Consider the following 24,526-nt stretch of genomic DNA (forward strand, 5'->3'; position numbering starts at 1 on the left):
TTGTATTTTCAGAAAGAAGCTAGTATTTTCTCATTAGGCATGTTAGGCCTTGTCTACACAATAGAGTTTTGTTGACAAAAGTTAAGCCGCTTTAATTAAAGCACTTTAATTAAACCTCTGTTGCATGTCCACATTATGTTCCTTGGGTCGGCAGAGCACATCCACACTAGCAGCTCATGCATTGACACAGAGAGCAGTGCACTGTGTGTAGCTATCCCACTGTGCAACTGGCCGCAGGGTGCTTTGGGAAGGGTTTGCAATGCCTCATGGGGCAGGTACAGCATCACATGATGCAGGTTTCTCAATCTTTCCATGGGCATCCTACTAGATTACCAGCCACTTTTCAACTGAAGTGTATGTCGGGTGAGGGGGGAAGCATGTGTGACAGGGAGTGTGTATGTCAAGGGGGGACAGAGACAGAGTGTGTGTTGGGGAAGTACGTGTGTTGGGGGAGAGTGAGAGTGTTGGCATGCTGTCTCTTTAAATTCAGACAGCAGCCAGAGCAACCAATCCTAAGGCGGGGGAGGGGGACACTCCCAGCACATCAGCCCCCAGCTCTGCACAGCAATCTTTACCCCTTGCCCCACTGCAGCAGCACCCCGATTTGTTCTCCCAGAGCTGCCTCAGCTACCAGGAGCCTGTGAGCTCTCCAGGCTGAGAAATGTCAAAGCTTCCTGGAACTTTGAAAGGGGAGGGGCGCATGCCTGCGTAGCTAGATGCAGTGCAGCCGAGTTCAAAACAGTGAGCAAAGCGGTCACAGTGGGCATTGTGGAATACTGGGGGTGGCCACTTATGGCGACACAACGAATGGCAGCACCTACACTAATGCTTTGTCACTCAGCTTTGCCGCAAAAAGCTCTATGCCTCTCGTCGAGGTGGTTTAATTTTGTCAGCAAAACAGGAGTTTTGCTGCCGGAAGTAGCTTTGTAGTGTGTACGACTACACTGTTTTGTCGGCAAACGCTGCCTTTTGCCAACAAAACTGTGTAGTATAGACAAGGCCTTAGATTGTCCATCTCTAAGTTATGTTTCATAATGTTGCTAAGCACCTAAATGCTCAAGGGCATAGCTCTCACATTCAAAATATTAGAGAGCCTCAATCTACCAGCATAGGAAAACAAGATTAATGTCCACTTACTAAAATTGATAGGCTGGCAAACAAGTTACATTTACAAGTACTCACATTTTTCAGTGATCCATTCAACTTTTCTCTAACAAAATTGAAGAAGAAAATTATTCCAACAGAAAATATAAAAGCAAAGCAAACATCAAGCTTTCTGCTTCAACTGAAATACAAAAAGTGCCCTCATCTAAAGAAATATGTTCAGTTTTTCTTCAGATATATCTGTTTTAGCTTTGTGACTGCAAAAGAAAGTCAATAAAATACAATGGAGAAAATGATACACGCTTCTGAAAGAATTGTGGAAGATTTAGCTACACAACTCTCATTAAAGTCAATGGGAATTGCATAGGAACATAGGACTTATCATACTGGATCAGACCTGTAGTCCTTCTAGCCCAATATCTTGTCTCTGACAGTAGCCAGTGTTAGATGCTACAATGGAAGGTGCAAGAAACTGAACCTTAGGCAGATATTCCGAACACTGGGATTCCTCCTAACCCTTTTATTAAGAAATTGGCTTCAGCCCTGATGTATGAGGTTTAATATCACATTCCAAAATTTGTCAGCATTATCTATTTTAACTCTGGAGTTCTTGTAATTTAAATAAATGGCCTACCCTTTTTTAAATCTTTTAGTTCTTGGCCTCAGTGACTTACACTTAAATACGGAAAATATTATACAACTTTCCCTCTTATTTATTTTATTTCCCCCTTTACTTTTTCATATTTAACCCAAGTCACACCAACCCACACTTATTTACTCACCATTGCAACTAATACCTTTATTAAAATTAGCATAATGACATGTTGTTTATTGAGTCAGTACAACTAGATGAAACTATAGCTGTGTCGTCTGCTACCCAACTATTAACATGTGTCCACTATGAGTGAGAAGGATCCGTACATGAGAATCTCCTGTTTTACTGTCCACTCTCAAGTTGTGCTACAGGGAAATATCTTTAAAGCTTTCCAATGATCATTTCTTGTAGTGTGTTTGGATTGGCATTTGTGTGTTAGTGTTCACACTCGTGGTGCCTAAGCTGTGAAAGAAAAACACATCAACCTTGTGTGTAGAATCCAGTCTGTTTCACCCCAAGTTTGGACACATTGTTCCAATCACTGGAAAGCTTAGGCAGCAAAGAGGATGCAAAGGCACTTGATGTGGCTGTAAAAGTTGTGAATGTTATTAATGGTAAGGCTACCACTGCACACCTTGTTCACTAGTTTATGTGAAGAGATGGGCACTTAGCGCCATCAGTAGCTCTTCTATACTGTACCTCACAGGCTAACATATGGCATAGTTTTGGTCCATTTGTTTGAGCTCAGAGAAGAGGAAAGGGTTTTCCTTGGTGATTGTAGGTTTGACGTTGCTGAATGTTTCACTAATCTATACTAGGTTGCTCTGAATGCTTTTTCTTCAGAGGCAGAATAGGACATGGATTCTCAGCCAGTGGATTGCAATTCTCATGAAGTATCAGGGTCTTGTGACTACGCGTGCCCATCCCATATTGTTAAATGGAAGGGGGTTCTACAGGTTCCCACAGTGGTCCCAGTATGAAAAAGGTTGAGAAATTGTGAACCTTAACTTCTCTGCCAGAATCTGTACTCCCTTAGCATAATGATCTCCCTGACACAAACCGGCAACTCTCTAAGGTTGGTCCGGCTTGTGTCACTGTGCTATGAATGGAGCTACTCCTGACTGCCTGCAATCTCTTGCCTCCTGGACATCTGATGCCTTTCTTAGGGGTCACCCCTAAAAGGAAAGAGCTATGGCTCCCTGCCTCATGTGGTTCCATGTGGGATGGGTCACTGGAAGGCCTTGAATAGCTCTAAGCTGGGGCTAGGGTACATGTGGGCAGGAAGGAGGGTTTTCGTTGGATCACTCTCCCCTGTGCCCTAAACTTGGAGGGGAGCTATATTAAATATTTATTGAAGAGTCAGTGTTTTTGTTGCATTTATAATCTGATTCATGCCCATCAAACTTGAATGATCTGTAATTTACATTAAATACATAATGTTTCTCAGGTGTGCAATGTCTGATCTGTAGTGAGGGAGGCCACAGGTTTAAAAGGGGTAAGAGAGCGGGAGGGGAAGAATGAAATTGATTCACATGTGCAAAGAAAATTAATTCATGAATGAGAAACAGAAAATGTGAAAATTTGGGTCTTCAAATTAAACTGGTCCCCCCCAGGCAGGCCCTTAAGCACTCTGAAGGGCTAAGCTTTCTTTAGGTTAACACATTCTTACTTTACTTTCTCTTCTTTTGATATGAAAAGAGAAAAGTTTTAAAGACAACTAACGTACACATGAAGTTCCTATTTTAGGACTTTATTGAGAAACTAGTTGTACTCTGTTTATATATTAAGTTTAGTATATGCTGGATGGGAAGGTCCTGACTCTTTCTATTTCACCAGTGCAATTTATTCCACACAAATTTAAATATCGGGTGAGCAAATATCTCTCCCAGTTTTAATGTATGCAGCTGGGATTTTTAGGACACTAGTGCTGTAAAGCAGTGTTGTCTTTTATGGATAAAATTATACTCTTGTTATTGAAGTTGCAGAGAGTGTTCCTTGTCGATTTACCAGAGTGCATGTGGCAGCACACTGTATAACCTCTTATGTCTACCAAAAAGATGTAAAAACTGCAGACAAGATGGAGTATTAGCTTGAGCTGACTGCTTCAAGCATGCAATATCCACATACTGTATAAATAACAAATATGTTTTATAGACATGGCTTGTTTTATAGACATGTCTGGTGCCTCTGAAAGTAGAATTTTGCCTTAACTATTTTCTGAAGATCTTGCTTGGGCTGGGGGGCTGTAAAAGTTGTGATGCTAAAATTTGAGGATACAGAACACATGTCTAGTCAAGTTGCAATATTAGGTAAAGTGAATATAGCACTGTGCAAATGACACATTGGATGATAAGTGTCTTTTATGCTTGAGATAGGTGGCCTGCTTTAATATTCAGTCAACATACAGTAGGTGGAGCAGATGGCTTGCTGTAAAATTAGCATCATAAACCTTTCAAAGATAAAGAAATCTATGATTTAAATCTTTCAACAGGGATCCCATCACCTCCCCTTCTTCCCTCTATACTTTAAATTCCTTGAATAGAAGCACCTGTTTTATCAACAGAAGAAAAATCTTCACAAACCCACCATCGGACAGACATAGATTGTGAATTGCCCTGTTTCTTAGCCTTGCCATCATGAAAGGTCTCATACATCACTGGGGCAGTGCAATTGCCCATAATCTAGCTTCCCACATTTGTTTTATCATCCTCTTGGGTTAAAATGCTTGTGCTACATATTTGGGGATAAAGCTGTCCAAAATTATACAGAGACCAATCAGACTTATCATTTGATGGCATCCATCTGTTTATTTATGAAACCATTAAAGACTTATTGAGTTACTAGGCTATGGAGAAAATAAATTGAGTTATCATTTATAGTTAAATTCAAACCTTGCATCTGCCGTCTTTTCAGCTTGTGTGGTGTACTCTGAAATTACACTGACTTGCAGACCTACACTTCAAGAATACGTTTGCTTCACAGCCTTTCTATGCCATTTCAAGAGAATTTCTAATGCACGAGCAATTTATGGTTCAGGAAAATGTTGACAGAAGGATGTCAGCGCTTTCTGTTGTTAGTAGTTTAAAAGCATGATAGGGACAGTTCTGGTTTAAAAGTAGCACTTAAAAGTTTGCCGCTGTTCAACTTCTAGAATCATTTTATCTAATCCTTTTCAATCAGTATTGTTCGACTACTGTAGGGAGCTCTGGTTTAATATGGAATATGGAAGCAGATAACTTCATATCATCATCATTATTATTAAGTAAATTTTAAAAAGGGAAGACAGAGTGAAAGAGACTTTCTTGGGACCTCTTCTTTTATAAATACAGAGGAAAGGGCATAAGAAGACCACATAGTCCAACATTTACAAACTTAGGTGCCTAAAGTTAAACACCTAAATCCAAATTTAGGCACCTAGTAAGAGTGACCGTATTTTTAGAGGTGCTGAGCTTTCACAGCTCTTTTTGACTTAAATGGGAGGAGGGGGTACTTGGAACCTCAAAAATCAGGCCACTTTTGTTTATCTGCCTAATTTTAATCCTACAAATTAGCCCCGGACCTAATCTGAACACCCTGATGATTTTATAAGGAGGCCCTTTTTATCTTGCATCTTTGAATACTGTATTTCAAGAAGCATAAAGTCACCGTTTCAATTTGGCTGATGATCTGATGCTGTCTATTTAAATAGCTAATTGGGAGAAAAAAATTCTACTACAGTAACTCCTCGCTTAACGTTGTAGTTATTTTCCTGAAAAATGCGACTTTAAGTGAAACGATGTTCAGCGAATCCAATTTCCCCATAAGAATTAATGTAAATGGCGGGGTTAGGTTCCAGGGAATTTTTTTTCCCCAGACAAAAGACATTATATACATATACAGTATAAGTTTTAAATAATTTTCAACAAACTATTTAATTCTGTACTCACCAATGATGATTGTGACGCTTGGTTGAGGCAGGGCGTAGTGGGGTCGGTGCGCAGGGGCTTGCCCCACTCCACCCATCCAATGCTCCTGCCCAGGAGGCGGGTCGGGGGCTTGCCCACTCCCCGGCTGGAATGCCAGGTGGGCAGAGTGGGATAAGTCCCCGCGCCGCGACCCTGCTCCCCAGCTGGAGCGCAGATGGGCGGAATGGGGCAAGCTCCCACTCCCCGACCCCGCTCCCTGGCTAGAGCACTGCGTGGGCGGGTGGAGCAGGACAAGCCAAACAACCTTATAATGGAATGTTGCGCAACTTTAAACGAGTATGTTCCTTAATAGATCAGCAACCTAATAACGAAACAACGTTAACCAGGGCGACTTTAAGTGAGGAGTTACTGTATCTGTTTTGTTTCAAAACCTCTACATGGTTTTCTTTCAAAGCCTCTACCTGGTCACAGCTGAAAAGTAGTGGGTAATTATGCACATCTTTCAGTATACCATTTTTTAAAGACTTCACTAAAAAATCATGGTATTAAAAGTCGACCTTGAGAAGTTGTGTTAACTAACATGATGTTAAACAAAACTTTTCAGTCATTGTAAACTGGTTCCATTGTGTTTAACATCATGTCCACTGATAGTGAATAAATACTTCAGGAATCATATAATCAACTGCAACCAGCTGACGCAATATTAAACACAACTCATCACTGTGTACATTAAGGGTATGTCTACACAGCAATTAAACATCCGTGGCTGGCCCGGGTCAGCTGACGCAGGCTTGGGCTTCAGGGCTGTAAAATCGATGAGCTCTGAGACCCTGCATTGGGGGAGGGTCCCAGATGTTCAGCTCCAGTCTGAGCGCAAACATCTTCATGGCAATTTTTAGCCCCGCGAGTCTGAATCAGCTGACCTGGGTCAGCCAGAGCCATGTCATGGGTCTTTTATTCCAGTGTAGATATACCCTAAAAGAAAAAATCATTTAATCTCTCTGTGACTCAGTTCCCTATATGTAAAATGAGGATAATAGAACTTCCCTGCTGTATGGGTGTGTCTTGAAAATAAATACATTAAAGACGGTGAGGCACTCTGATGGGGATGGGGGCAATATTAGTATCTTAGATTGAAATCAAGTTTAGCATCATTTCCGTTGACATAACTCTTGAAGTTCATGTTCTAGAACAACCTAATTTTATTACGAAGATAAAGCCTAAAGAAGAGGTTTTAAAGACCACGGACAAGTCATTTTGCTGACTAATATATGTATCAGAAGTGTATTTGTGTATAATTAGTTATGCTATACATCAGACATTTCCTGCGTGATTAGATTTTGAGGGAATATTCACAGGTTTTACCAGGCAAGATTACAATACTTTTATTACTATATTTAAGAAAAAACTTTGTTCTTACAATATGTGCTCAGTGTTTTGAGTCAGTGTGTTCTATTGGATTGAGAACAGGGCTGGAAACCAAGAGCTCCTAAATTCTAACTCCAACAGTGTAAATGACTTCCTGTGTAGCCTCGAGCAAGAAATTTAATTTTGCTGAGCTAAATTCTGCCCTGATGTAACCCATTCCTTATGGTAACTCCATTGACTTCAGTGGGATTACACCAGGGATGAATATGGCTTGATTATACTTATCTCACGGGTATTCTCTCAGGTTTTATTTTTGCTTTGAAAATGTAAGATGCTACTGTACATACATTCTAAGCATTATTATTATTAATTTATTAACCCTAAATATGAAATGTTAATAAGTGCAATCAATTTAGATAAATGTGTAAGAGAAACCACAAGCACATTTGGCATGTCTAAATACCAATGATGCTTCCATCTTGTCTTACTTCAAACAGCTCCTGTATATTACATACAGAATATAACTGCTTACTGCAGTGCGCTGTAATTAATTGTGCATGGTTGATAAAAGTATCAACCATAGTATTTTATACAAAATTAAGTTTTATAAAGGCTATAAAACTGATGGTTGTATTTGCTCCTCCAATGGAATAGATCCAAGAGAACTGATGGGATTCCAGCTTCTGGAAGCCCTGTCTTGATAGTTTCCTCCATTGACTTAGAGCTGTGAGGAATATTGCAGCCTCAGAACTAAAGTAAGAGCTGTCAAGCTGCCATTCAGCACTCTGTGGCCTGGTGAGGGGAGAAGGATTCCTTTTCTTGGTTTCTCCACTGAGTTACCCAGTGCACAAACTAGTATTCAGACTGTTTGATTAGAGGATTTGGGTTGTAAGCCCTTGATCAGCCTGCAAGCTACTAAGTGCCTCAACTCCCACTGGGCTCAGTGGTATTCAGAGGGAGCTGTGGGCACTCAGCACCTCATAGGAGATTACCCTAACATTTACCTAAATATGGTTTTCCACTGTAATTGTCTTTGAAACTTTTCATCTACACCTCCCCCACTTTCCATCCATCAGTGTGTTTTGATCATTTCAGGCCACTTTATTACAAATGAGGGATCTATGCTGACAAGATTGCTAGCCTTTCTGCCACTCTTTTGATTTTTGAAGAATGTATAGTGACTGTCTTTGTATTCAATAGTTTGGAAAATCCACTTTGTTTTAGCATTTTCCAGATCCACCAAAAGAATTATAGAGAGACAGGATTTGTAAAAGCTGGCTTTTATCAAAGCAATTCATGTTTAGTTGTTGACTTAAAATTAATCTTAATCAAGTTCTCTCTTTTTGGTTCTCTTGTATGATTTTCCACACTCATTACCTCATAGCCACTTTCAGGCCTGTTTTCTTCTACTGTATAAACAATATCTACATTTTGCCTGTGACCAGGTACAGAATTATTTGAAGAAACCTTAACTCTATTATTAGCTTGCTTCCCTACACTTGCTTGCCTACTGAGTCTCTCAATTATGTCTTTAAAAATAATCCCTGGATTTTTGTTTTGATTTTTGGAAGCACTGTTATTTAGAAACTGGCCTGCTTTCAATTTAAAGGCTTGTTGAGCTCTAGGTATGATGCAATTAACACTGCTTTTTGCTTTTACCACAGAACTTTGTCTTTGGCATATTTTGTGAGCACAGCCATAGAAGACCCATAGAATCAGAGAATATCAGGGTTAGAAGATCATCTAGTCCAACCCGCTGCTCAAAGCAGGACCAGTCCCCAGACAGATTTTTGCCCCAGAGCCCTAAATGGCCCCCTCAAGGATTGAACTCAACCCTGGGTTTAGCAGGCCAATGCTCAAACCACTGAGCTATCCCCAAAGCAGTGAAGCCACCGGTCCCGGGCTCTTGTGTAACATAATATAACAGCTTTTCTAGCAAGGTGGCTTCTGAAAAGGTGGGCACCGAATTTGCAGAGGGCTATTTTAGGTAATAACTTTAGAGAGGAAGGATGGCCTTGTTTAAATTACTGTACTATGACTCAAATCTACAGTAGACTCTAATCATGTGTCCACCACAGATTTCCTGTGTGACCGTGGGCAAGTCATTTAATCTCTCTGTACCATCTGTAAAATGGGGATAATACTTTTCTCCCTCAGGAAGGTTGTGAGAATAATTTAATTAATGTTTGACTAGTGCTCATATACTACTGCGATAAGTGTAGTAGCAAAATCTTTAAATACTCATTCACGGCAAGGTTTAGTGCATAACATCATCCATTATTTTCAGATCTCTGTAATACTTAGGCAGGAAGGTATTAGTTAAAGTTTGTGTTAGTTACCTAAAAGTGTGTCAATATGTGAAAGGCATAACAAGTAACGCTACAAACTCTTAGAGCATAGCATAATATATACAAGCTATATTTGCATCTTTTCACGAAGAAGTTTCTCCTTAATGCCCTAATCACAAAACATGATGGCATTTTAGTGTGCATGTTCTGGGCGTACCTTTTCTATATAGCTTCAGGAAGTTAAAGAAATATGGAACTGACAATCATAGCAAATACTCTCTCCAAATATTTGTTCATTTGAGAGAAATCCTGAGAATAAATACACACAAATGTTCTCTTTTTCTATGAGTAAAAGGATGCATTACAATTGTTTAGAAGTCAGACAAACTACCAGCCAGCAACACATACTGAGCCAGATCCTGGACTACAGCTAGGGAGTGCTCACCCCAGCAAGGGTGCAGAGGTGAAAAGGTAGCTTTATAGGATCTGATAGATTAAAATGAAAACACACCCTATAATTACTATTTTCAGATGCTTTTAAAAGTGGAGAATGATGCGCTGAGGCAGATGTACGGAGAATAGAGTAACTTCTACCCCCTATGAGCCACCTTTGCAAAATCACAATCACTTGTCAACCCAAGATGTATGACAGAACATAGCTGCCTGTCAGGATGAAACTCAAGGATGAGATCTAATGTATAGTCAGAAGCCCTATGTGTATTCTCTGGTTCTTCCACTTTGTATATAGAGCTCCGTCCTGCAAGATGCTGAGCATGATGCAGGATGGCCTTGAAATGGCCACCATCTCTCATTGTTCTTATTGGTATTTTGAGACCTCCACTTAGTCTCATATACCGTCAGGAGCCAGACGGGGAGACAGTGGGGACAGAAGAATGTTGGGGCCAGGAGGGAGGTATTGAGGGGGTGTAGAAGGGAGCCATCACCTAGAAATACCAGCCTACAAATGCCCCCTTTGCCAAACTAGCCCCTCCAAACACACTAAACTATCCCTCAATTTTGCCTTCTGTACACCCCTTTCACCACTTTATCCCCTCCCCACACTTTTAGTTCCCAGTGTTTAGTATATTTGGAGAGAGTAGTTTTGTAAATGGGCGTTGAAAGACTGGTGTCCCTAGAATGGCAGAGTTAATATACTGGTGTGTGGCAGTGGTAAATTTGGACCAAATGTAGTGCCTGTCGATTTGGGAGGTTCCTTGATTTTATTGTTGACTCAAACAAAACTAAGATAATAAAACTCACTCCATATTTTGTCCCTAAGTTTGGCTGTTTCCAGGGTTTCCTTTCAGAGATCTTTGCCCTACACTTCAATTTCTTCTACCCAAAAAGAGATTCCCCTCTGCTTGTATACAGAGTGGAGTTAAAGATTCACATCTGCCGCAGTGAGTCAGCAAGAATTAGCATATCCCCGCAGGATTTCCAACACCTTGTAACAAGGCGAGTCAATGTAAGAGCCCTACCACCTTGTTACATAGTGCAATGCAAATCACATTTAATGAAGGGATGTGTGTATGAGGGAACTTTTGTGATTTAGTACAAAAAATAAATAGTGAATGATGAGCGGGGCTCTATTATGTGTATTTTGCTTTCAAGGATTAGTCTGCCAAAATCATTCATGAGGGAATTTCTACATGTATTCTGGTAATCCTTACCTTTCGGATAAATATTGTCACCTAAGATTTGGATATAGTTATATAACCAGATAACCTAGTCCATCAGTATTGTGTTAAGAAATTTGGTAATACATTTTCTCCAGTTACTAAAAGACCAGAGCTTTATTTAAATAATATTTCTCTAACATTAAGCTTCAGTAAGGTATTATATTATCTGTGATGTTTCCATTGGTCAAATTACAGGAACCAGTGATATGAGAAAAGATTTTAGAAAAGCACACTATCCTGCATTTTCTTACCATAAATTATTAATTTTTCATGATGCTGGATGGTTCCTTAATAATAAAAGCTCTCATTAACTTTACTCATTTTAAAATATTATATAAAGGACTAGCATTAAGTGACAATCTCCCAGTCTAACAGTTCAAGTGAACAATATAGAAATCACATCAAGCACAAACATTCACATTTTCAAGGCTCAGGTTTTTGATTAGGTTGAATATATTTTGTATATTTTGCTATGTACATTTATAAGATAGGGAGAATGCTTTCTAGCCGAACTATTTTCTCAATCATGGTGTCTCCTCTGGATTTCATTTCCCACCTTCATCTACTAAACCCTGAGTTCATTCACCTTCAAACCTTAGTGTAAGGTCCATTTTTCTCTCACTCTTTGAGATGTGAGAAGGTCAGGAAACAGTATGTGGGTTTGGAAGGATTTGGTATTAATTTTCCAAATGGATATTGATACTCCCAGTGGTTTTGTTTTCTTTTGCATACTGTTTGTGTTTATTTCATTGTACGTGTGCTGTGCATACAACATTGAAGGTCTGGTTTACACACAGTTTTTTGTACCAGTATACCTGTTTTGGTTAGGAGTGTGAGTTGAGTTAGAGATGCATCCATAGTAGGGGTTGTAATATTATTCTTATTTATTATTTGTATTATCATAGTACGTGGGGGCCATAGGCATGGACCTGTTGTTGCTTGGTACTGTATGACACAGAACAAAAAAACAGTCTCTGCCCCAAATTCCTTACAATCTAAATTGGGAAGATTAAGAGCTCTGTTTTAGCCATGTTGAGCTTGATCTGACAGCTAAACATCCACAAGGAGATGTCAGAGACAGAGAGACAGTCTGAGATTTTAGTTCTGGGCAGGAGATAGGTCTGGAGTAGAAAGGTAGATCTGTGAGTAGTCCACAAAGAGATGATAGTTGAATTTGTATTTACAGATGAGATTACTCTAAAATAAGGTGTATAGGGCAAAGAGAAAGGGACCCAGGACAGAGCCCTGTGGAATCCCCACAGGAAGTTGGAGAATGGATGAAAAGGATCCTCTGAAAGACATGCTGAAGGTGCAATTAGAGCGGTAGATGGAGAACCAGGAGAGGACAGAGTCACAGAACAGAAGGGAGGACAAGATTTCAAGAAGAGGAACATAGTTGACTGTGCTGAAGGTAGCTGCAAGTCAGAGGATGAGGATGGAGTACTGGTTCTCAGATTTGGCTAGGAAGAGGTCATTAGAGACTTGGGTGAGAATGGGTTCATTGGCATCCAAGGGGGGGGGACGCCATGTTGGAGATGGTCTAGGATGGAATTGGAGGAGAGGAGCTCCAGACAGCGATAGTAAACAGCATGTTCCAAGAGCTTAAAGATGAAAGTGAGAAGGGAGGTGGGGCGAAAGTTTGAGAGGCAAGTGGGGTTACATGTGTAGGGGGGGTTAAGATGGGAAAGACTTAATCAAGTTTGTATTATGAGGAGGAAGAGCCAGAGGACAGTGATAGGTTACAGAGAAAAGTAAGGGGTGGGGATGACAGTGCATGCCAGCCTGGAAGCCCAGGGGATGAGACTGGGTCACTGGGGCATGTGGAGAGATTAGAGGAGGAGAGCAGCCAAGAAACTTCTCCATGTGTGACCAAGGAGGAGGAGTTGTAGGAGAAAAGGGGAAGGGTAGGGAAGGCGAGTCTAGCGTTGTACCACTTTGACTATACCAGTATAGGTACAGCAATACAGCCTTTGGGTGTAGATAAGTCCTAAATAAATGTCCCCAGGGAAGTCCACAAGTGCACAACGTATGAGATCTTCTGTAAACATTCAAACTAGATGCACGTATGTTCCCCACTACAAAGAACCATGTTTTGCTAGTGTTTTTCTGTTATCAAGTTGGTTGCTCTGACTTCACATATTTGTTGTTGTATAATAATTGTGCCACTTTTATTAGCTTACTGTGCACTTCTTTTGGCTTCATTTTCATATTATTTTATGGCCTTTTTGATATTACTCATTATGGGCTCTGTTTTCTATAATCTCTCCTGTCTGGATTTCCCTAACTTGGTTTATAATGGTTTATGTGTTCTCTTTCACTCTGCTCCTTAAAAAATAGAAGTTGTGAGACTTTCTTAAACTCGTATCCTTCTCTTTTGATTTCAAAATTGTGTGTATAAATCTTAATACTGCATTCAAAGCTCTGGATATTGAAGCTTGCTGTTTATCCACCAAGTAGGCACTGGCTGTGCAAGGGCCTATCAAATCTGGAAGGAAAGAGGGCGGTTAACTTTATTTCCATTTATTCCTTAATTCCTGCTAGCAAAGGTGCAAATTGGTACCTACTGTTGAGGGTGGTTCCCTATTGTGGTCACCTTTCCACTAGGATGGAATGGAAAGATACTGATTCATGTCACACAGGCCACTGAATAAACGTCAGAGAGTAGTAACATTTTGTCACTAGTGAGGAGGACTAGATGTAACTGATAACCTGTATGTGAAGGGCCACAGATCCAATTACCAGTAACCTGAGCCATCTAGTTTCTGCCTATTTTGTATTTTGTCTCATTTATATCCTTTGAAATTACAATAAAAGGTGTAACGAAAAGTCATTAATGGGGGGGGGGAGTTTTCCAATTGGTGGTTCTCTGCTCTCATGCTGTGCAGAATGCTTAGAATGGAATAATGACTTCTCGAGAAATCACATTTCAGAAAGTAAAACTTTTTAAAAGGCTTTCTTTTATAATGGGCATTGCTGGTAGTGGTTTGTAACCTGCATTCTAATCTCCTTTTCTGTTGGATGCTACTTCAACCTCAAAACTACCATTCTTTAATTGGAGCTATTCTGTCAGCTCACGGTAACACAGCCTTTTTTCTGTTCAAAATACTTTCAGCATTTCAGGCCAGATGATTTATCTGAAAGAATAGTTCTCTATTTAAAGAAATAGCAGCAGACTACTAGTTACCAAATACAGGAACTTACTTTAATAGATGCTTTGTTTTAGGAGCAAAACTATCAATTATGCACATTTTGTGATCTGACAATTTCAAATAAAAGACTCGGTTCATGGTTTATCTCTGCAGTTGTGTGCATTTGTTGTAAATTCAGATTATGTTGTAGTGCTGTATTGCCTTTCCCAGACCAGTGAGGCTGAAACAGAGGAAAATGCATCTGATTGAAGTTACTGTACTACTCGTAGTTTCTTTCATTCTACACACAAATGGAACCAATTTTATTTGGTATTAGTGCAGAACAGAAAGGTCATTTTCTTATTACATACAGTAGATGCTACAAAGAAGGACTGGTGCACTGCAGATCTATTCCCTCAATCCCTCCCTCACTAAACTAGGTGAAATTTTCAGAACAACATATAATGTTATACACTCTATTGTACAAGATAAAATACCTAGGTATAATGGGATGAGTTTATGGTGAAGACGCAGTTTTAACGCTGATAAATGTTTATGATGTGAGTAGTATCTCAGCATATGTAGTATAAATCTGTAAGAGGTGAGAGGCCTCTCATATATCATATAATCATATAAGGAATTGCATTTATCTTGCATCTTTTACCCTGTCACCCATACATTGTAAATTAATGTCCACTGTGACTTCAGCCTCTGAATAGCTTTCAACCAACCACTTTTTCCTTCTTATAAACAACTAAAAAGCAGGGGAAAATAGAAATTAAATCTTAACTATGCATTACACGCCCCACAAATGCTATAATTATTCATTGTCTGCATATAAAGCAGTCTGTTTATATCACACCATAAAACTATTCAAGAAATCCAGGAAATTATAGCATATTTCCTGGAAAAATAGCAAGAAATTACTCAGGTCATTAGGGCTATATATACCAGTCCCAACCATAAGCAGCTTTCCATAGACTTACCATAGACAACCTACTTACCATAAGTATAGACCTAGAGAGCCTCTTAGAAAATAACAAAAATTGTGTAGGAAAAAGCCCTTGTTAACAGCTATGACATCTCACCCACCTATCTTGTCTTTGAAGCAACAAATTCAAGTGCTTGCCCGGGAGCCACTCACCAGTTACTTTGGTCTTCCTATCCCATTCCATCCCTTTGGAGACCATCTGTTTCACATCCTGCATTTCTGGACTACCGTTACAACAGATTGGTGGGCTTTCGAGGTTGTGGAAGTGCATTTCCATTTTGCAATCCATTTGGCCCACAGACATTGTCTGAGGTTTGTGGTGGGAAACCATCATTAGGAATACAGGCCTACCATTTGGCCTATCAGCAGATCCCAGAGTATTCACGAAGTTCCTAGCCATTGTAGCAGACTGCCTCAGAAGAATGGGATCCAAGTATTCCCATAGTTGGAGAACTGTCTAGTTTGTGGACTGTCAAATAGAGAACATCATCCAGCATATCTGCAGCTGTCCACTTGACTGGGTCTGTTAATAAACAAAGAAAAGTCAATATTGATCCTAACAAAGAAAACAGAATTTATCCATCTGTGGCCTACCTCCCCTCATCAAGATTTCACACAATTCTTGAATTGTGTACACACCTGCAAGCACAAATTAGGACTTCTGTAATAACACGCCTTATGCACCTTTGTGACTCCACATGTGAGACTGCTTACAGAGCTGGTCAGGGTCAATATATTGACTAGACAAACAGCAGCTGGACATGCTGGTGCATATCCTGACCACTGTTATTCAGTCGCTGAACCGGTGGATGGATCTAGCAAAAGTTTACAAGGAAGTTCCCTTCTCTCATCCTCTGTCAAAGATTTGCATGACAAACACATGCACCTTAGGTTGGAGAGCCACATTGGTAAATTAACAGTTCAAGGTTTGTGGTCGTCTCAGGAAATGTCCCTCCACAAAAATATACTGGAGTTGAGAGCTATCTTCCGAGACTGAAAGGCTTTTCTTGCAGAAATAAAAGGACTTATTATTCAATTAATGATGTACAACATAACTGCCATGTTTTATTTAACCAAACAGGAAGGGGCAAGAGCCTCCCAACTGCTCCAAAAGACAATGCAGTTTGGAATTTTTGTATTCTTTATGGTATTACTTTAACAGCTATGCATCTGCCTGGGATCCTCAATCATCTAGCAGACACTGTAAGCAGGTAACCTATGAACAATCATTAGTGGTTGATAAAAGATGTGATTCAAACCATCTTCTTGCATCTTCTTTCCCAAGCATGGACTTGTTTACAACCAAAAATAACACAAAATGTCAACAGTTCTGTGTTGAGGGGGACAGAGTTCTGGATCCAAGAAACCCACTTCTGGTTCCTTGGATCCCCAGGTCTGTGTTACACGTACCCCGCCTCCTCTCCCCCCCCCCCCCCCCCTGTACTGCTTGGAATAATAAAGAAGATCAAGCCAGAAGCAGAGCCCCTGCATGACTGAGGCAATTTTAATATGTGGGCCTTCAAGGCCTCTCAGTATGGTCACCCAAAATCTTAACTCTAATTCCAGATCTGATCTCCCATAACCAGAGATACATCTTACATCCAGATCTTGAAATGCTCCATCTGACAGCATGGACACTCAATGGCTAATGTCATCAACAAGGACACTGCCTCTCTGATATTCAGGATATATTCAGACACAATATGAGATCTACATACCTGTCTAAATGGAAGAGATTTTCAATACGGGCTTGACAACAACTATCACTGTTGAAATCTCAAATCGCAGCCATTCTGGACTACTTCTTGCACCTTAACAAATCTGCTCTCTGTGGATACACTTGACAGTGATGTCAGACATTCACCCCCTGTACAAAAATCTTCAGTATTCTCTCACCAAGTGGTGAAGAGATTTCTGAAAGATTTATCAAAATTCTTTCCTCCAGTAAAACAGCCCTTTCTAAGTTGGGACTTTAATTTAGTTCTGTAAGGGCTCAGCTTACTAGATACTTGCTACATGCTCTCTCTTTAAGTCTCTAAGATATCTTTTCTAGTGGCAATAACATTGACCAGAAGAGTGGGAGAATTGCAAGCACAATGGCAGGCTCACCATATAAGTTTCCATTAAACTGTACCATAACTTTCTCCGTAAGGTGGTTTCACGGTTTCATTTAAACCAAAATATTTACCTACCAATATTTTTCCCAAAACAATATTCAAATAAAGGGGAAGAAAGTTTACATTCCTTGAATGTGCATAGAACACATTTCTATCTGGACAGAACTAAGCATTCAGAAAGTCTCCTAGACTGTTTCTAGCATAGAATTATTTAATTATATAAATTAACAGGATGTAAAAAACTTTATACAAACTCAGGCTTTCAAGACCCAGGTAAGTTAAGCTTGAGGAATGTCAATCATAAAAAAAAGTCACTTCATAGTATAGTTCCAAGAAATTAATGTCAATATTTTCACTGATACCTTTTGTCACTGTGGAAAAAGCAAGCTTAAAAAACAGTTGAAATGCAGAGTAGTTGTGCTCCTTTCCTGAATAGTAGCTGTTTTCTCCAGCACCTTAAGAGCTGATATCTGCTTTTTTACACAGGGAAACTGATTAATTTTGTCCAGCTACATTGATGTCATGAATAAGATTTCCATAGAATGTCCAAGGGTGGGGGGGAAGAGAAGTCAATGACACTTGAGCATATTAAGATATCTGGGTCTTTCTAAAACATTATTGTATCCAGACAGAAAGGTTATTTGATTTCTTCTGTACGTTTAAGTTGTATATCTTTGTCCACAGCTTCAATATCAGCAACTTTGGCTTCAGCAGCTTGAATTTCTACTTCTGTCAGGTCATCTGGATCCTGAGCCTCAATTGTCTTAAATTCTTCATTTGGCTGGGTGGCAGACAGATCATTTTCTTGTGACTGACTGTTAAATTGCATCTTTGCCTGTCTTCTTTCCAAGGCTAGTTGCCGGTTCCTCTCAATTCTTCGCTGTTGCTCCTCTGTTAGGGCAGTACTTGAGTAAGAATCAAATACTTCTTTCACGTTTTCAGAAAAGGGGTCTAATTCTTCTTCAGGAGACATTTTGAGCCCATTATTACCCCCTCCACTACCTTCATTACTTGTAAAATCTTCATGTAAAATTGGAAGATCAAGTCTAATTCGCTTTAAGCAGGTTTGAACTTCCTTTTTATTTCCCAAAGACTCTACTCTCTCCATGAAATCATCAAACTGCAGTTTTGGAAACAGCCTATGAGCCCAGTGTTCCATGTGTCTTAAAAGTGTCTTCAAGTCCTCTGTCTCATGTCCTTTACCCTTAAATTTTGCATTATCAAATACATGTCGTAAGGCTGGAAGTCCTCTCTCTGAAATTAACCTTTGAGCATCTAATTTAGGTATCGGCCTTTTAATTGCTTTCTGTGTAGACACAGTAGAATCCTTCATTTGGGATGGTTTATTTCCATCTTGCTCTTCATTGGTGAGGGCTCCTTCAACATCATCGCTCCCTGGGGAGGAAGGAGGTGGAAGAGGTGGAAATGTTTGATCTTCTGTATCATCATACTCAGGAAGATCAAACAAGTTGTTTGCTAGTGGATCTATCATCTTCACAGTTAAGCTTTTTCCCCTCAGGGCCGGCCCCGGCCTCGCATGGGCCCCTCCTCCATGTCCTGGCGGCTGGAAGGCAACTCCAGCACGCCCACCACTCGCATGCTCCCGCACACCGACACACATACAGATAGAAGGTCAAAAGTGAAGCTGTCTCAGCACAAAGAATCTCCAATTGTATCTCCTTGTGCATCAGGCTCTACTATCAGCTGGTTAGTAAAAGCCCAGTGACAAAATAACTGTTCATTCAACAAGAGCTCAATCCACTTCAATGACATCTGTCAAGAACCTATCAATTTTAGATATTTGTAAAGCAGCAACATGGTCCTCAATTCACATGTTCACTGTGCATTATTGTCCAGGCTTCCAGAGAAGATGTGAAATTTGGTACAACTGTGCTTGTTCGTTCTTTCATTAGGCTTCTGATACCCACATCCAGCAAGGGCTACTGCTTGGGAGTCATCAACAATGGAATATATATGTATATAAAAATAATAAGAAGTGGTTATTTACATGTACAGTAACTGTGGTTCTTGTTGTGAGAGATGTTTGTCTCTATATATATGTTTGCCTCTCTCTCTCTCTCTCTCTCTCTCTCCGTATATATATATATATTCCACAATCCATCCCATCCAGCATCTGCACTACTTCAGAGTCTGTAAACATTGGCTTGCAGGTGACAAAGGAACTTGGGGTGTTGGGGCAGCTCTGCCCTTTATGCCCTTGGTGGAAGATACAAGTATATGCAGGATATGCATGCACCATCCTAATGGGTGTTAATCACTAAAATGTTCCAGCTTGAGTGCACTGGATGCATACCCTCCAATAGTGGAATGTATACCAACAACAAATCTTGAAGAACCACAGTTACTGTATAGGTAACTAATCATTTCTTCTTCCCTCGGGATAGTTATTGCTTAAAGGAATATTCCGTGCATTCCCACAAATATCTCAGGATATTGCAGGATTTGAAGCAGACACTGTGTGACCCATTGGAAAAATGAAAATCTCTCCCTTCCAAAGGCATAAAAATCCCTTTGAGACTTTGAAGGTCATAAAACAATGGATCTTAAACCTATCATTGGTACAGATTCAAATTGTCCATTCTGCATATCAGACCAGAGTAATTTGGCCATCAAATTCCAGATTTGGAAGGAAAGAAGGAAAATTTTTGTCACAGGTTGAATTTTTTTTTTAATGGCAGCTCTATGGAGACATAGAAGTTAAAGGTGTGTGGTAATGCAATTGACACAGATGATTCTGAACACCTTGCCAATTCTACCTAACAGATCGATATGGCAACCTTAGTATTTCTTTGTACTTCCCTATACTGGATTTACTATAAGAAGTACCTTGAATATTGCAAAATAATGAGGTTAACTAACTGCTTATATGTATTTAGAGACAGGTTCTGATTCCCTTCTGAGTTAAGTATTACTTTAATCCTCAAGCAGCCCTATTGATTCACTGACGCTGTATAAGTTATAACTATTCATGTGTGAGGGTATCAAGATCTAGCCCATTGTTATCTCAGACAATTGGCAAATTTAATTAACACTGCTGTATCACATAGATCCCCAATTTATCAAATATGTCCACATATGTGTGGAGTTAGTGTATATGTGTATATAAATATATATAGGGGGTCTGGTTGCTATATATTTAGGCCTTTATTTACACCTTCAATTATAAAAGATTCTTGACAACTTTTAGTAGAAATTCTACCACCTCTATTGTTTCCAGCAGACCTTTGAAATTTAGCAGGGAGAAAGCCCTTGGGCTAGAGAAGTGCATTTTCTTTGTCCCATTAAATTCTATTCCGTTTTAGCTGAATTATAAACTGTTAAATATCATAATTTTCTTCCTCTCAATTGCATGCCTCAGGAAGACGTTGGCAGCATGCCAAAATATAATGGAACACCTTCTAAAGAGCCAGATTTGTGTTGCTTCCACTGTTGTAGAAGCAGCAGCAGTCACTGTACTTGGATGAGTGGAGCTGCTGGAGCAGTATGGGGAGAGCTGAACCAGATCAGGCTCTCCCCTCCACAGTCTCTCAGCCCTGCACCCTTCCTATGGTCCCAGCATCCCATTCACTGGAGTTACTACATGGGACAGGAACTCCCTCGTGTCCTTGAGCGTGGAAAGAGCCAGGCCAGGTCCCCCTACAATCCTGTGGAGTCAGCATGTGACCCCAACAGCCCATTTCCCACCCCTTTCCCCAGGGCACCACACCTCACAAGGGTGGGGGGAGAGAGAGGCATCCAAGATAGACTCCCCATCCCAACCAGTCTGTGGGCACAACCCATCCCACCTCTACCCCCAGCTGAACAGACTTGTCCTGTTGCCAGCTAAAGCATTTAGCCCTGTAATTAAAGTGGAAGAACTCTGTGCTGTAGTGTTGAAAATTAAGGATTCAAACCCTGCAGATGACACATTATGGGGGTGTTGTTATAGCTGCACTTACCTCTTTCGTTTAAAACACCCCTGAGGAAATTACATATGGACAAACTGTTTTTAAGAAAGATATTTAGAGTGCAAAGTCAGGCATCTGGAAGTTTGGAAATTCCACACTTACCATCAGCTGTGCAATCTTTATTCCACTCCTATGTGCATATGCATTATGATAGTCTTTAATTACATAATCACATGCTGTGTTTCCACAGGACCCTTGACTAATTCATTGGACAGGTTGGGCACAAGAGAGGGCAGAATTAAGGTTGTACAAGCAGCTATAAATCTGGCATTTCCTAATTTTAAGTGCATGACTTTCCCACCCAGATAACTTCCATTTAACATAGTTCTTTTGTGTGTCTGTGTGTTTGCATATACTAGAGAGTGAGGTTTTTGGTGCTGAACAAACAGAACTCTCAGCTGCTCAGGAGCAGCCTGCTGTAGGGCCTACTTAAACATTGTAGTGCTGCAGACATATGATCTCAGGCCGTGGGTGAAAGCAGATTGAATGTGTCATAGAAATGGTTTGTCTTTGGATGATTGCCGCATCTCTCACAATGCACCCCACTATGGAATGATATTAGTGGTGAATGTGGAGAATGCGCTTTTTCAGTAGCTTGAGGTGTACTTATATGAAGTTAGCTGGTGAGTGACATGGTAAATAAAATCCAGAGGGAAAATGATGTACAGTTAAATATATGTTTTGGTGACAGGCACTGCAGCAGCAAAAGCAAAGAAAAAGAAAGAGCTGCAGCAGATACACAAGGTAAAAATGAGAAGAAAGAAGGAACAAATGCCTTCTTAAACTAATGGCTCTTTGAATGTTTTATCTATTATCCCAAACTGGGCTAGGAAAGATCTATTTCACAGGGAATTTTTATTCTTGTTCATTTCTTAATATATCTTCTATATGTCTCTCAGAGATCCATGTTTATAAAACACTTATTAGGAAGGGAACTAAGTCATTTGAGGGGGGAAATGGTCTGTATTTAGTACAGCATTATTTTACCTTGCCGAGAATTTAAAAATATTTTGTCGTTGCCTTTTGCTGCTAATTTCAGTACCAGAATCACATTACTCCCGGTAGTGGATCTCCTTTCCTGCCAGTAGATTTCTCAGCAAACGGAAAAGCATTAAGTCATTTTCTGTAATTATGTGTGTCTCTAAATATCTAATTATCATTGGGAACAAATTGCATGTTACAAAGATAATATTATGGAGAACTGTTAATCTGTAAGGCTGCTGGTTTTGAGTTTTTGAACAGTCTCTGCAGCTGCTATAGCAGAATTTTTGCCACCTGGACACTTCATTATCATTTTGTATTTAAACTCAAAACCAGCTGATTAGAGGTCATAATATTGGACTTGGCTTCTTCTAGCATTCTGCACATTCAGGTAAGGGAGAGTGCCTAAATAGCCTTCACTCTTTCTTCATCTCCGTGATACTTTGGCATTCTGAGAAATAAAGAGTGTGTGGAAAGAATAAACATTAAAATATTTAGTTTGGGTGAAAGATGAATTGTTTTTTTTTCTGGTAATACTTGTCTGGAGTGGCTCATGACCATGAGTGTCTACCTCAGGGCAGACTTTCAAAAGCAGGGCAGACACCCCAACTGGTAGTATGTTCTATAATTGGATTTCACCAACTCAGTACCAAATGTGAATTTCCCAAGTACTACAATAGTCTTATGATGGAGTCACAGACAGTTCCCTTAGACACTCCATTCTATCTTGCCACCCAGGCAAGCTGGACTATGTGATAAATGGTCACTTCTACCAAAAATCACAAAATATTCAGGCTACACCCAATCCCAAGAGACCAGTCACTCACCCAGGTCGATTTGCATGCTAGATCTCACACCAAAGACAATGCTGGTAGACAATTCTATAGTAAACTAACTAAAGGTATATTAGCTAAGAAAAAGAAATGAGAGTTATTGAGAGGTTAAAGCAGGTAAAAATATATGTACAGGTGAGTTGCAGTCTATAATTTCAAAAGGTAGAGGAGATGTAGTAATCTGCCAGTTTCCCAAAAGTCTTTTAGGGGTACCGAGAGTAACTGGTGAACTTCGTTGTCTTGTTCAGTTATTCTGCCCTGTTAGAATCCAAACAGTCCAGAGATGAAGAATTTTCCATGTGTCTGTATTTATAGCTTCTTCTCACTGAAACCAAGCAGACATCAACAGTTCCCACAAAGATCTCTTCTCCGTGGAGGTGGGAGGGGAAGGAACACACACAGAGTCTTTGAGCCTTGATCTCACACAGTGGCTCATTTGCATTTAATGAAGAGGACTTAACATCTTGTAAGAGACCACCATTTGCATTACAGCAGGCTTCTTTCTCATTTGTTTGGTTATATAGTTACAGGGATATATACAACGCAAATGTTTGCCATTACATTATAATATGGGGTATAGTTGAGTAAGAACAATACATATAGTATCCTTTAAACGTTTTATAAAACACTAAACACATTCTTATTAACTTATCAACTAATATTTATTTTGATAATACTAACATACAAGTAAGCAAGAGCGGCTTCCAGCTCTGCATTTGTAAGTGTTCAGTGAAACCTGAAGTCTTGGCATGAGCTGGCACCTGGTCTGCCAATGTCACAAGTTTATTTTGAATTGCACCACTGATGTGTGGCTACATTATCACATGGTAAATACATGGGCTTTTCTTGCCAAATACAGTACCAGGCATCTGCATAGTAATTACATACTTCTGCAGATTACTTGATAATTACGTTTAGGAAACTTTAAAGTAATTAACGTAATCTGCATTTTGGTTTAGAAAGGGGAAATTACAAGGTTCTTACCCTATGATTATTTCTGAATGCACTGCACTTTTGTGTTCCGTGTTACATACCACCAGCACAATCCTGACAACTGCTGAGTATCCTTCAATTCTCATTGCAGTCAACGGGCATTGAGGGCATTTGGCAACTGCAGGATGAGGTCCCCAGTAATCAAATACTAAGCAGAGCTTGTGAGTAAAGAGTATATTACGTGCAATGGTGCACTGTATACAAACAACATTATTGATTTTCAATTGTAAATTCCAGTGTTCTGAGCTCAAAGGCATATTGTGAGTATTTTAGGTGTAAAATTTTACTCACATTAAAACTTTACTTCTAGGGTTTAAATTCCAGATTCTTTTAAATTCTTTTTCACATCAGTCCTTCAAACCACAAGATTTTAAAGAAAACATTTATGGAAAAGACTTGGTTCTGTTCTTAAACAGAGCTAGGAAGACATTATTTGTTTGCATTGTAGTCTTAGTGTTACAACCAAGAATATGGAGGATTGCTGGTTAGTGGATGTTGGGATTACCACTCACGGCCTGAAGGATGTGTTTAAAAAGTAATACAAGAAATCTGGAAATTGATCTAAACAATAGTCAT

At 39.8% G+C, this 24,526-nt stretch overlaps 1 protein-coding gene and 1 pseudogene across 1 annotated transcript in view; one reads left to right on the plus strand and one right to left on the minus strand.

Annotated features, from left to right (window-relative positions):
* The window catches only part of ATRNL1 (attractin like 1), a 998,829-nt gene that overhangs the window by 921,955 nt on the left and 52,348 nt on the right, over positions 1-24,526 (plus strand). The gene's annotated exons all lie outside the window — the stretch shown is intronic.
* Positions 17,813-18,694, minus strand: LOC112112894 (annotated as a pseudogene).

This window comes from Terrapene carolina, unplaced genomic scaffold (assembly GCF_002925995.2).
Source record: "Terrapene carolina triunguis isolate 2854851 unplaced genomic scaffold, T_m_triunguis-2.0 Scaffold95, whole genome shotgun sequence".
Taxonomy (NCBI): domain Eukaryota; kingdom Metazoa; phylum Chordata; order Testudines; family Emydidae; genus Terrapene; species Terrapene triunguis.